Genomic DNA, 15,000 nt, shown 5'->3' with positions numbered 1-15,000 from the left:
CAATGTTCCAACCGGAGGAGCAGATTCTGCCCCTCTCCGGTCCCAGACAGGTTGGGTAAAGTCACTGGGGATGCCGTGGCGTCCCCCAGACATCCCAGAGCCTGAGCCCAAGGAAAAGCCTCCTCTCTCTCTAGCTGCTGGGCTCCACCCCTTCTGGCCATGTGACTGCTGGATCCTGGAGGTAGTTATGTAGCTCACCTCCTCCTGAGTAACCCCTTCCTCCCAAGTAGCCCCTTGCTCCCAAGGAGGCTTGTGTCGCTGGGGCTGAGCCCTGGTGACAGAGATCTAGAAAGAAATAATATTTTTATTTGTTTATTTACAAGTACTAATAACCAGAAAAAAGACACTTATTTATCTCCCTATAGGTACATATGTTTGTAAACTGCAGGAGTTGAGCTCTTGGCAGGGCAATTAGCAGCTGATACTTGAACAGCCTCAGGGTTCGAGGCAATTAGTTATGATCTTTTCTTCCACTGTTTTCATTGGAGGCTCTGTGGGACCCACGAGAAATTGGGTCACAACCCACTAGCAGGTCCCGACCCTCAGTTTGGGAACCATTGGACTAGACCAGGGGTGCCCAAACCCCGGCCCTGGGGCCACTTGTGGCCCTCAAGGACTCCCAATGCGGCCCTCAGGGAGCCCCCAGTCTCCAATGAGCCTCTGGCCCTCTGGAGACTTGCTGGGGCCCTTAGAGTTGCAACCCTTTGTCTGGTAAAGAGTTGTATGGAACCTTGGATGAGCAGGCACACAAAACAGCATACACCAGCAGAGCTCTTTGAATGCAGTGGTTATATTTCAGAGCAAGGGTTATCACAGGTAATCAGTAAACAGTCCTAGTCAGCACGATGAGCAGTCAGTCCATAAACAACAAATCCAAATCAGCTTTCCAAGATACACAGTCAAAGTTCATTCCATGGTCAGTAACAACATGTATATACTCACATCCAGCCTCCCAAGTTACTGGCAGCAGTTCAGTAGTCTCCTACTACACTCCTACTGCTGCACTGAAAGCTCAACAGACCAAACATTAAGTAGTTGGAGTGGCCAATCAGTGTAGGCTAAGCCACACCGAGGGTGAGGCAGTCACAGGTGTTTGCTGATCCTGCTGACTCCAGCAATCTGCACCTGTTCCTGAACCACCTTGTTGGCTGTGTTTCTGCCTTATCCAGAACATAGACCTGACACTCTCAGCTTGAGGGTGACTGTTCGACCTCTCGTGTGAGCTGTGGGATGAGGACTCCCTCCACTGCTTGCTGTTTCACGTCTGTGATGCAGTAGCAGCAGCAAAGGAAAGGCCAGCCTTGCTTTGTGAAAGACCTTTTATAGGCCTTGAGCTATTGCAAGACCTTCATTCATTCATATAAGTTCATCTTTAATACATTCATTTATGTAAACTTATGTAAATTTATTCAAATTTTGAATGTAAATAAATTATTTTCTTCCCTGGCCCCTGACACAGTGTCAGAGAGATGATGTGGCCCTCCTGCCAAAAGCTTTGGACACCCCTGGACTAGACAAATTCAAGGCTGACAGGTCTGTCTATGGCTACTAGTCATGATTCCTGGAAGGAACCTCTAGGTTCAGAGACAGGATGAGACTGAATATCACCTGGTTTGGGAACAACAACAGGAAAGAACTGTTGCCTTCACCCCTTGCTTTTGGGCCTCTGAGAGGCACATGGTTAACTACAGATTGAACCAAGATGCTGGGTTAGATGGGATCTTCTTTTGACTTCTGACTTTTGCTAGATCAAGGCTGTTCTCCTGAAGGTTCACTGGATGGTTGGCAACCTTCAGTCTCAAAAGACTATGGTGTAAACCTACAGTACCCGGTATTCCCGGGCGGTCTCCCATCCAAGGACTAACCAGGCTTGACCCTGCTTAGCTTCTGAGATCAGGAATGTGCAGGGTAACAGTTGACAGGATTTGGGTCCAACTCAATAACCTCTTTTCCCTTTACGTTCAAAAACTTCATGCACACTGTTTTGGAATCAGTCCCATAAGAAGGAAGAAGGAATATTATTCTGAACAACAGCTGCTTCTCTGTCAAAACCCAACTGCAAATTGTCCTCCCGGTTCTTTTGTTTTGTGTTGCGAGCAGACTCTCTGCAACTTTTGGATCTCGTCCCTCATTCTCTTAGATTTCTTTGGCTCTCCATGGTTCCACCTACAGAGGTTCTTTCTTTCTAAACAATAATTTGGCCATTGTTTAGACAAGATGAATTCTGCCAGGACACAGTCCCAGGCAAGATCAAAGGATACCTCTTAGGGAGAGAACTTCTCTACAGGTTACAGTACCGGAACTGATGAAAATGAGCGAGCTGGAAAAACCCAGGCAAACACCAGACCAACTGTGGTGGCCTCAAAAGTGTGAAGGGTCTCTCTGTACAGAAGAGAAAACAGCAGCAACAACAAAATCTTCTGCGATCTGAAAATCACAGATAGTAAAAATCAAACTATAGATTTATAATTCTTACCCCCTACGCCTGGAATTCTTTACTAAAAGACCTAAATGACATGAGAAGCTCTCTCACTCCATCCAAGACCTCTTCAAAACCCACCTTTGCCATGACACTGTTGGCACAGCATCCTTGTGATGAATGAGTCCTGTCCCTGTCCCCCCATCCCCGCCGAGCTAGTATTGCACGGTGAATAAGCTGAGCTCCTTCTCCAATAATCAAGAAATTGCTTGGTTTATTTTCAAGTTCAACTTCAGAAATTCAACTTCAGAAATAAGTGGGGAAACCAACTGCCACCCACAGCCCAATCCTAGCCATACTTTCCTGGAAGTAAGCCTCATTGACTCTAATGGGACTTACTTCTGAGTAGACATGCATAGGATTGGGCTGTCACTCACTGAACCACGGGATGATCCCTAAAACCCCTCTCCTCTTTCCTGTGGTTGGGCTTTCACAGCAGGAGAGAGAGCAAAAAGAAGGGAAGGAGGGCTCTGTCTGCTTCCCTCACTAAAAGTTAACCCGCTGCTATACAGTATGCCAACTGCCTTCAGTGGACATGTAGTTTTCCTCAAGGGCCACTGTTGTTGCAGCAACTCTTGGGAAAATGAGGGTTGCTTCTCAGGGTTGCTTGCAAGTAGCCTGGCACTCTGCCTAGCAGAATGCCAAGCACAGAAGTGAGTACTGTGAGATCCTTGATCCTGCTGAGTCAACACTAGTCCTCATGCTCAGTTGAAGCTGCATATATTCTTAGTACTGGGCAACCCAATCCTAAGCTGTAGGGCCTAAGACAGGGGTCTGCAACCTTAAACACTCAAAGAGCCATTTGGACCCGTTTTTCCAGAAAAAAGAAAAACTTCTAAAATGAAGATAACACTGCATATATAGTTTGCGCTCCCCTCTTATAGGTCCCAGTTATATAATACACTCCCCTCTTGTAGGTCACAGTTATATAATACACTCCCCTCTTATAGGTCCCACTAAAAATCAGGTCCAGACCCACAGTTGGAGAACAACTGTTTTAGATTGTGCACAGGTGAACTGCTTGTGAAGGATACTGTCATTCTTTACTGTCATTTACTTCTGTACTTCTGTAAATGCTGAGTGGGGATGCTGAGTGGGGAGCTTGAAGGCTGTAATCCTGTGCACACTTTCCTGGGAGCAAGCACAATGGGACTTACTTCTGAGGAGACACGCACAGGATTGTGCTCTAAGCTTGGGAGGAGGACAGAGCAGCTGCACTCAATTGCTTGCTTTTGCCTTGGCTCCGTGGGGTCAGGGCTGCTTGTGGGAAGGGTGGTCATCAGGGTGTTCAAACCCCTTCGTTTATGTGCCCTCCCCTACACGGGCAGGCGGCTGGCGCTGCAGCTCGGGCAGGAGGGAACGTGCGGCTGCAGCGGGGGGGGGGCTTGCCCTTGGCAGCAGTGCGGGCTTTTTGGGCAGGAGCTGCTCCGGCGCCCTCCTCTTCCTCCTGCCTGCGCCATCCCTCTCTGATCTGGCCTCACCTGTGTTGGCTGGAAGCTCAGCACTTGAGGTGTGGGGCGGGCAGCTGGGCTACTTCTCAGCACAGCTGCATGTGCGGGCGCGCCAGCCATTTCCCCTTACCCTGGGTAAAACCCTAGCCACCCCATGGGGCATCTTGAGTCTGCACCAATTATACAGCTGGCGCAAATATGGGAAGCCTATGTAGGGCTGCCCGACCCAGCAGCAAGGGTTAACATAGAGTAGAGGAGATCTCCACCAAAACCTCCCAGGTTCAATCCTCCCCCTGTTTCACCCGCCCCATCCAAAAATGCCCCTCCCTGCCTTCAAACCACCCTCCCATCACCTTCCCCACACCTCCGTACCACCCAGCGCAATCTTAAGAACATAAGAACAGCCCCACTGGATCAGGCCATAGGCCCATCTAGTCCAGCTTCCTGTATCTCACAGCAGCCCACCAAATGCCCCAGGGAGCACACCAGATAACAAGAAGACCTGCAGGGCTTCCTGGGAATTGTAGTTAAAAACATAAGAACAGCCCCACTGGGTCAGGCCAGAGGCCCATCTAGTCCAGCTTCCTGTATCTCACAGCAGCCCACCAAATGCCCCAGGGAGCACACCAGATAACAAGAGACCTGCATCCTGGTGCCCTCCCTTGCATCTGACATAGCCCATTTCTAAAATCAAGAGGTTGCACATACACATCACGGCCTGTAACGCGTAATGGATTTTTCCTCCAGAAACTTGTCCAATTCCCTTTTAAAGGCATCCAGGCCAGATGCTGTCACCACATCCTGTGGCAAGGAGTTCCACAGACCAACCACACGCTGAGTAAATCTTACCTGTGCTGGCCGGCACAGGGCTAACATCCAGGACAGCATAGGCTCCTGAGTAGGCGCAAACATGTCTTACGGCATGTTTGTGACACTCTGATCTAGTGCAGTGAAGACACACCAGCTCAACAGCACCATAGGATTGTGCTGTAAGTATAGGTTGGACCTTGGCAACCACAGGGGAACTGTTCCCAGACCCCCTGCGGATACCAAAACCAGTGACTAATTAAATCTGCAGGTTGCCCTGCCTGCAGATTCGGAACCCGCAGTTGGTCTAATCCGCAGGTTCCGAATCTGCAGATAAAGAAGACCCGCTATATATTCTTTCCCAGTTTACTGTCATCTCTTGCCCTGTAAGTTTATAGGGACAGGTCTTCCTGTCTACTTTTCTTTACAGATTCATGCATATCAATTGTGCTCTATGTATAAATACAGTAAGAGCAGCTGTATATCTGGTCTAGAGGGTAGAGCCTCCGTCTGCCTGAAGATAACATCCACAAGGTTGCCAGTTCGAGGCCACCGGCACCGTGTGACCTTGAAGCAGCTGACAAGCTGAAGCCGAGCTATTCCATCTGCTCTTTTCTGTCTGTTCTGAGACCTTTATTGGCATGTCAACACGGTTTGCAATTAAAATTTACAATTGACACAGCAATTTGCATAAAAAACTGGACAATTAAAAGCAGGATATCAAGTTATTTAAATTCTGACAACATTACTTTAAGAATCTCAGATAAATAACCAGCCACAGCTGCAGTCAGAGAAACACAAACATCACTCATGAACTTGGAAAGAGTAATATCAGAAGGGGTAATCCAAGAAGGAAATCCAAGAAGTAAGGAAATCCAAGAAGTAAGGTAATGGTTACGAATATCAAGGTGTACTGGACAAAAAAAGAGAACGTGAGACAAAAAATCAGGAGACTCGTGACAGAAGGGACAGAGCCTTTTCTCCCGTGGAATATTAAAAAAGCGGCCAGAATGGACTGCCAAAGGGAAAATGTTAAAACGAGCTAACATAAAGGCTCGTCTATGTAACGGGTTGGTTAATGTATAGAAATAATTAGGGGCATGATCGAAAGATGGGGCCAAACCAAAAGAAAGAGGAGAACAAGTAGGATTAAGGTTATTACTTAGATAAGTAATGTTTCGTTTGATAGACAACAAACTTGCTTCTCTCTTGATCCATCTGCTCTTAGCGTGGGAGGATAGAGGCCAGAATGTGAAACCAGATCAGAAAGAAACATTTGAATTGTTGTGGCTCTTGAAAGATAGAGCCTTCTTTCAATTGTAAAAATCCCTACGGGGATTTAAATAAGCCTGCCTATGTAAACCGCCTTGAATAAAGTCCAAGAAAGGCGGTATACAAATACCTGTTATTATTATTATTATTATTATTATTATTATTATTATTATCATTATCATTATCATTATCATTATCATTATCATTATTTTGACTTTTGTAAAAACAAAACTTCTCACACAAATTGATTTTGCCCGTTGCAGCAGTTCTAAAAACATTTCGCTTCTCCGTGTCTGAGATATGAACATCAGCCGTGACAGCTGCTCTCTATTAATAATCGTAATTTTTTTTCTGTCCTGCATCTATCTGCCTTATTAATAATTATTATTATTATATTTGATGCCACATCAATCACTCAAAAGTGATGTGGGAGGGTTCTGTGAGCTCTAAAATAAACGCCCATTGTTGCATAACTGGCAAACTTCTGCCTTTGGGGCTTTTGCAACACTGAAAAAACTTTTGGAAAGATCTAGAACTGGCGAGGACTCAAAATCAACAGTGCTGATCTAGTGAGGTTGTCTTGAGAAACTCTGTTGGGGGTGCCATCCTTGCAAGGAGAAATGGTTGATGGGAGCTCATAATAGGGCCTTTGGTGCTATGGTAGTTGACCTGTAGGCTTCCTGCTTCATGATGTTAGAACATCTTCCTCTCCTCCAGTATTAAGGAAGAATTTTTTGTTCCTTAGTCACGTTACAGCTCAATCCTACCCCCTGCTGTTGACAACAGTGCAGCCATGCCAATAGGGCAGGTATTGCATCCACTGGTGGAAGGGAGATCAGGAGACCTGGGAGAGACAAAATATGGGTCTCCTTGGAATTGAATGTATATAGCTGGTGTATGTCTGAGGAGTGAATAGGGAAGGGATAGGTTCAAAAAGAGAGGATAGGATCCTGCTGCACCCTCCCTCCCCTGACATGTTCCCTGTCCTCCCCCTTCCCCACCCCAAAGTCCCCCAATTCTTTCCTTTCCTGCCCCTGCTACCAAGGTGGCGGGATGTTTGGGAACTACTGCTGCACTGCTATTTATTTGTTCAAAATAAATACACATTTGCAACAATGACTAAGGGCGCAATCCTAACCCACTTTCCAGCACTGAAATAAGGGCAATACAGCTCTGAGGTCAGGGAACAAACATTCCCTGACTTTGAGGAGGCCTCCGTGAGTGACACCCAACTGCAGGATGCAGCACACGTCCCATTGGCACCGCTATGCCAGTGCTGGAAAGTACTGACATAAGGGGTTAGGATTGCACCCTAAGAAGCATGCAATGGCATCCTGGCTACCACAAAGAGCCTTGTGCAACTGGAACATGAGGGTCCCCTCCCCCTCCCCTTCAGAGCCTAAACTTAGTGCTTTGCCCCCCCCTCCCCATTTGGTACACTACTGGTTCTTAGGATCCAGGGCACATAAGCTACACAGCTCTGCTAATCATTGTATGGTGAATAAGCAAGAAAAAGGGAAGAATTTTTTTTAAAAGTAGAAAAACTCTAGATGCGCAGAGCATCTATTTATTAGGCCCTGTGTCCAATCAGCTAGCTGGTGGGCTGTTTTTTAATTTGGTAGTCACAGTGTGTAGGTCTGTATTAGATCCAGAGCTAACTTTTGAAGAGTCACCTCTCAGGCTCGTACATGCATCACAAGTTAGCAAAATACAGGGTTCTCCCCCCTGTTGTCACAGTCCTTCCTTTTTACCCTGCCAGCTCTCAGTGGCATAGCTAGAGGCGGTGCAAAGCACTAGGTTTTAGGGCGCCTTACCAGGTTTCCCAGCATGTTCCCCCACCATTTTTCTTCCTGAGAGCAAGCAGTGGTGTAGCTAGAGGGGGTGCAAAGCACTAAGTTTTAGGGCGCCTTACCAGGTTTCCCAGCATGTTCCCCCACCATTTTTCTTCCTGAGAGCAAGCAGTGGTGTAGCTAGAGGGGGTACAAAGCACTAAGTTTAGCAGGGAGCCTCACCGTGACGTGCAAGTGGCCTTCCGCTTCCCCTTTGGAGCCATTCTAGGTGTTGGGCACAAAATGGAGATGTACACCTCTGTTTTGTGCCCACTACCTGGAATGGCTCTGAAAGAGAAGGGGATGGCCACTTACATGCCAGGGTGAGACTCCCTGCAAAACTTAGTGCTTTGCACCCCCTCTAGCTACACCACCGCTTGCTCTCAGGAAGAACAATTCCCAGTTTCCAGTGTGCTTCCCTTCAATGCAGGGAAGCAGGGAATGCTGGGGAACCTGGTCCTGTTGATTCAGGGACAGAAATAGAACCCAGATAGGCAGGCATCAGGCGTTAAGAAGGAGAGGCTGTTACAGCTGTCAGTCAGCCTGAAGGCTCTTGACTTTGTGACAAACTGATGGGAAAAATACATGGTGAGAGGTTTGCAGGCAGGGATTGCAGATGCCATCTGCGTGTCAGGTGCTCCGTTCTCTACATTAACGGCTCCATCCTGCAGTGTCACTTCAGCATCCAAAAGCATCTGCTAAGTATCCAGTTTTAGATCGCTCGTCACCCACCGGTTTGCAGCCATCAGTAGAAATAATGATTTCAGCTCTTGCCCACGTTTTCATTTCATGGCTGGTTCTTGTTTTCTAATAGCGACTGAACCACAAATTGGGACTTCACTTATTTGACTCTGGCCCCGAACTCAGTCGGTGAGCTCAGACAAGCTGCTTCCTCTCAACTCCCAGCTGCAACTTGGAGATGAAAGCACCTACCCTGCAGGGTTGTTGCATGGACTACATCAAAGAATACATGAGAAGCACTTTGCACACTCAGAAAGCATTGCCCAAATGCGAAATGTTGTTGTCGTTTTGTAGAGATCTTGGGGTGGTGGTGGACAGGTCGATGAAAGTGTCGGCCCAATGTGCGGCGGCAGTGAAGAAGGCCAATTCTATGCTTGGGATCATTAGGAAAGGTATTGAGAACAAAACCGCTATTATTATAATGCTGTTGTACAAATCAATGGTAAGGTCACACCTGGAGTATTGTGTCCAGTTCTGGTCGCCACATCTCAAAAAGGACATAGTGGAAATGGAAAAGGTTCAAAAGAGAGCGACTAAGATGATTACTGGGTTGGGGCACCTTCCTTATGAGGAGAGGCTACGGCATTTGGGCCTCTTCAGCCTAGAAAAGAGACGCTTGAGGGGGGACATGATTGAGACACACGAAATTATGCAGGGGATGGACAGAGTGGATAGGGAGATGCTCTTTACACTCTCACATAACACCAGAACCAGGCAACATCCACTAAAATTGAGTGTTGGGCGGGTTAGGACAGACAAAAGAAAATATTTCTTTACTCAGCGTATGGTTGGTCTGTGGAACTCCTTGCCACAGGATGTAGTGACTGCATCTGAGCTGGATGCCTTTAAAAGGGGATTGGACAGGTTTCTAGAGGAAAAATCCATTACGGGTTACAAGCCATGATGTGTATGTGCAACCTCCTGATTTTTGGAATGGGCTATGTCAGAATGCCAATGCAAGGGAGGGCCCCAGGATACAGGTCTCTTGTTATCTGGTGTGCTCCCTGGGGCATTTGGTGGGCGGCTGTGAGATACAGGAAGCTGGACTAGATGGGCCTATGGCCTGATCCAGTGGGGCTGTTCTTATGTTCTTATGTTTAAAGGAGTGGTTCTCACACATTTAGCACTGGGACTCACTTTTTAGAATGAGGATCTGTCAGGACTCACCAGAAGTGATGTCATGACCGGAAGCGACACCATCAAGCAGGAAAATTTTTAACAATCCTAGGCTGCAATCTTACCCGCACTTACCAAGAGTAAGTCCCATTGACTATCATTGTTAATACATAGTAGCTTGTTAAATGTACAGGTCTGTAACACTTCCACAAATGCAGTCACATCCCCTGGGAGCATCAAGTCTAATATATTAATAATGAAATTTTGAAACAAATGGGGACCCACTTGAAATTGGCTCGAGACCCACCTAGTGGGCCCCGACCCACGGTTTGAGAAACACTGGTTTAAAGTGCTTGGATATGTAAACCTTCAGTAACTGCTTTATACTGAATCAGCCTGATTCCCCTTTCCCCAGCCCTCCCCCTCCTCAGACTTACACCAGCAAGACGTCGATGAAACAATTTGCAGGGCAAATCAATTAACCAAATAGTTCCGGATGTGAGTGCTTCTACATTGCACATGGTGGTGGCGCTTCTGGAAGGACTCTGTTACAGTATTTATATACCATCTTAGTCTACCCACCAAACTATCTATATACATATTTAAGAAAATCCCTAAATTTTGTCTTGAGAATTCAGAAACTCTGGCCCAGTACTACATATGCTTCAACACTCTCAGTTGTATTTTACCTAAAAATAATATCTAGAAGTATATAAGACTGGGGGGGAAAAAAAATCTAAATTACATACAGAAAGGGGCATTGGTTCTGTGTTAAGTCAATTTTTTTAAAAGGTATCTTTTTATATTTCTTTCCAGATAAGCAACATGGTGGTAGCAACTACTAGGGGTGACAGTCCAGCGTGTAGTCTTATTTGCCTGCTCCTTATGTGCTAATACGACTTGAATTTAAAAAGCCATAATGTTTCCTTCCTCAGATCAGTTCCCGAATCCTCAACAATCAAGCAGAAACTTCCCGGTGTCTCCAAATTTCAAGTATTCAAGAGATGCCCAGTATTTGAAGATTGTTTTTCTTCAAGACGTTTCAGCAAAACATCACAGAACAAGGCGGGAGGCCAGCATTGCAGCACAGAGATTTAGGGTCGGGGTGCCAGCTGGTTTCAATGCAGTTACGCCATTCTGCAGGGCTTGTGCAATCGATATCAGATTTGAAGAAAGGGCTGGCAAAGGCGATGCAGTATTTAATGTAAATAAATACACAAATGCACACATATTTCTGGGGAAACTGGGCAGCTGGACAAAGTGCCTTTTACACAAATGAACGTCATTCTTAAAGACCTTGAAGTTCTCTTCGTTCCTGGCGAACAAAGAGAGTCTTCACTTGAATATTTTATGGTGCCCCGCTGATTAAAGAGGCCAAAGCCATTCACTTGAGGGGTCCCCTGAATTTAAGAAATATGCTGGTGACTCCTAGCTCTGCCTTTGAGCTGCACTCCTCTTGAAGGATCACATTCAAAGTTCAAGTTCAAAAAAAAAAATTTTTAAATTTACTTACCTCTCCTAGGCCATCTGGTTGCCATTCCCACCATGCTGGGGAATAGGTAGGGAATAAACTGGTAATCTGGTAGGGAATAGGATTAGGACATAAGAGACCTAGACCCTTTTTACACATGCTTTTGCCAAGCCAGTCTCCCCCATCTTGTAGTTCTGCCTCTGACTTTTGTGAAGGACTTTACGTTTGTCACGATTGAACATCATTTTGTTTGTATGGCTGAACCTCTAGACCTGTGGTTCCAAACTGTGAATCATGGCTCCCTGGGAAGCCGTGGAATCCAGCCAGAGAAGCCAAAGAATCCGCAAGAAAATCATGCCACCCTATACAATGTATAGGATTGTAGCCCTAATGGGGAGTCATGGTCATGGCCAGGTAGGTCAACGGAGCTGCCAGTTGAAAAAGTTTGGGAACCACTGCTCTAGACCAGAGATCTCCAAACTCCAAACACAGGGCAGGATGTGGCCCACAGTGAGCCTCGATATGGCCCGCAGCCAGCCACTGGTCCCCTAAGAGCCTTTGGCCCACTTGACTGAACATGACTAGAGCTGTGCTCTGGTGGCATCCTAAATGCCTAAAAACATCACTTCCTGGTTTTCCCAAAAACTGGAAGAAACTATTTTGTGCCCTCTGAAGGCCTTAGAAGGCTTTCTGAGGGTCGGAGAAGCCTCCATTTGGGGGTCCATTTGAGTATGTGCTTTACATTGTGGTGTGTGTTTGTGCTTGGAAAAGTCCTTGAAATTTAAGCCCATTCGTTTATTTGTTTGTCTAAGTACCAACACAAATGTATTTATTTAAATTTTATATTTAAAAAATTTTTCCAACCCTCGACACCATGCCAGATATTTGATGGGACCCTCTGGCCGAAACATTTGGAGACCCTTGCTCTAGAGCAGGGGTCTCCAAACCCTGGCCCGGGGGCCAGATGTGGCCCACAGCAAGCCTCTATCCGGCCCACAGCCAGCCTCTTGTCCCCTGAAAGCCTCTGGCCCACTTGACTGTACATGACCAGAGCTGTACTCTGATTGAATCTGAGGGCCGGAGAGGCTGAGTGAATGAGCCCACTCATTCATTTATTCATTCATCTAAGTTCCATCTCTAATTTATTTATTTAAATTTTATATTTACATTTTTTCCCGGCCCTCAGCACTGCACCAGATATTTCATGTGGCCCTCTGGCCAAAAAGTTTGGAGACCCCTGCTCTAGAGCATTTTGAACCCTGATTCAATCTTCCAGAATGCTCACTATCTCCCCTGCTCTAGCTTCATGTCATCTGCAAATTTGATAAGCATCACTACAAATCCCCCCCCCATGTATAAAAACTCTGAAGAGCCCCAGGCACAAGACAAAGACCTGCGTTGCCTCACTCAGTATTTCTTTCCAGGTGGATATGAAGCCATTTGTTAGCAAAGAATCCTTACCAGATTAGATTCAATCAGCTTTTGTTCGTTTTGAAGTGTCTTCATGGTCTTCGCCCTTCCTGTCTCTCCCCCTTCTCCTTAAACTCCTTCTTATTCTCTTTGCTCTTCAGATGTGGATTTTTTTTCAAAACTCATCTCTCATCTGCTTTATCTCAGCCCCGTTCATTTTAGCCCACTGCTCCATATGACGGAGATGATTCTCTGCTATTGATCTGACTGACTTCTTCCTTTTTTGAACCAGTTATTGGAAACTATTTTTCCCCTCTTGTTTTTCCTGATTGACACTTGGTAAGACTTCCTTACAAGGAGGGGTAGTCTTGCGGTAGAGTACTGGCTTTGGACACAGAAGGTTCTTGGTCTCCCTGATGCCCCCAAGCAAGGACTCTTCAGAGCTGCTGACCTTCCTTGGGCTAATTTGTTTGCCCCAATGGCTCAACGGGGACTTTTTCAAAAGTCTGGTATACCTAGATGGGTCCCGATAGAGTGTCATTTTAAAAAGTGTGTCCCAGTGCTAAAAAGATTGGGAACCACTGATTCAGACCGAAGAATATTGCCTGTGGTCCTAAAAAAAAACAAGGAAGCCAAGCAGTTAACATGGACACTGATCTACAGAATGGGTTTGTTGTGCATTCAGGAGCGTAGCTGAACTCACCCTTCAAGTCAATCATCACTCAAGCTCAGCCCTCTCCTGGCACCGCTCCGAAACTCTGGCTGGCCCTGAACAGAATAACTGAGTGGACTTTTGAACACCCCTGAAAGGGCCAGATATTACAGGCTCACTTCTAAAAAAAGACGCACATAATTGTAGGTGATAGCTATTGTAATGGGAAGCTATTTCTTGACTTGGAAGCTGATTGCGTTCCACCTAACAGCGCTTCCCAAAAGGCCATTAATAAAGCCATTAGATCTCTTCTGACCTTTTCGGAGCAGAAGAGAAAAGCGGCAATTTCTCTCCTAAGTGACAATTGCAACAAGATGGCAACCCTTTGGCGGGCAGCTTGTCTCCAAGGTTCACGCTCGTTCTGCTTTTCCTTTGAATTACGTCTTGATTAGGTCATTGGCCCTTTTCAGAAAGGTCCCTGACGAGGAAATGAACAGGCAAGTTGCTGTTGTTTAGCTCTGTGTACACGAGTGCCCATTTTTTTTCAGACGCCGTCCTAGCACCGTGACGCCACACCACAAGGCAGATTGACTCCATTTCTAGTACGGTCTGAAAAAGGGTTGCATAAAACCTGTGGCTGCTGGAAGCTCTGGGAACTTTTTGCAGGAAGAAAAATGTTTTAAAAGTTACTTTAAAAAACCAGCACTGATCATCAAACACTGGACTGATTTAGTGGTCAGGGTGTTGAGGTAAGCCTGGGGAAAAATGGGTTCAAATCTCCCCACCATCATGAAGCTCACTGGGTTGCCCTGGGCTACAGTCACTAGTAATCAGCTAGCCTGCCTCACAGGGCTGTTGTGAAGGGGAAAAGTGAAGAACCCTACAGTATGCTGCCCTGAGCAATGGAGAGGAAGGGTAGGATGTAATAAAAAATGTTTTGCTTATTTTGTTTGCCCAAACAGCCAACTGCCCAATCCAACTGATTAGCTGAGCATAAGCCATAGCTTTCTACCCTTCCTTCGCCCAGTGGCGTCACTAGGATTCACGTCACCTGGTGCAGGAGGCCTGCTTGTCACCCCATGTAGTGGGCGGGGCAACGCCCCAAGTGGGCGTGGGGATGTACCATCGCCCTGCCCCCACCAGTTTTTTGGCTGTACCTTTTGTTAGAACACAGATATTTCAGTGTGGTTTGTTTCATTGCATTCTGCATGAAATTACGCATTGATTGATATGATGGGATTATTTCTCCAAACTCTGATTTTAGTGATTTTGAAAACTTGTAGAGTCTCTCTCTCTCTCACACACACACACACACACATACACACACACACACACACACACACACACACACACCCCGTACCAACTTACTAACAACTTATTGCAGCAGTTCTCAAACTTTTAGCACTGGAACCCACTTTTTAGAATGAAAATCTGTCCAGGACCCATTGGAAGTGATGTCATGGCCAGAAGTGACATCATCAAGCAATTAAAATAAATAATTAAAATAAATAAATTAAAATAAAATAAAATAATTAAGTAAGGGGGAGCCAGTCCTGTTCCATCAAGTGAATCTACTCTGCAGTAAGTCCCATAGTGGTCAATGGGGCTTACTCTCAGGAAAGTGTAGGTAGGATTGCAGCCTGTGAGCTCAAGCCTATGCATGTCTACTCTGAAGTAAGTCCCATAGTGGTCAATGGGGCTTACTCTATAGTCTGCCTGCAATAACAAACCCCCAAATAGAATCAGTGAGCTCTTCAGCCCTCCCAGTGCCC

Source organism: Tiliqua scincoides, chromosome 6 (assembly GCF_035046505.1).
Source record: "Tiliqua scincoides isolate rTilSci1 chromosome 6, rTilSci1.hap2, whole genome shotgun sequence".
Taxonomy (NCBI): Eukaryota; Metazoa; Chordata; class Lepidosauria; order Squamata; family Scincidae; genus Tiliqua; species Tiliqua scincoides.
This window is presented reverse-complemented; position numbering follows the sequence as displayed.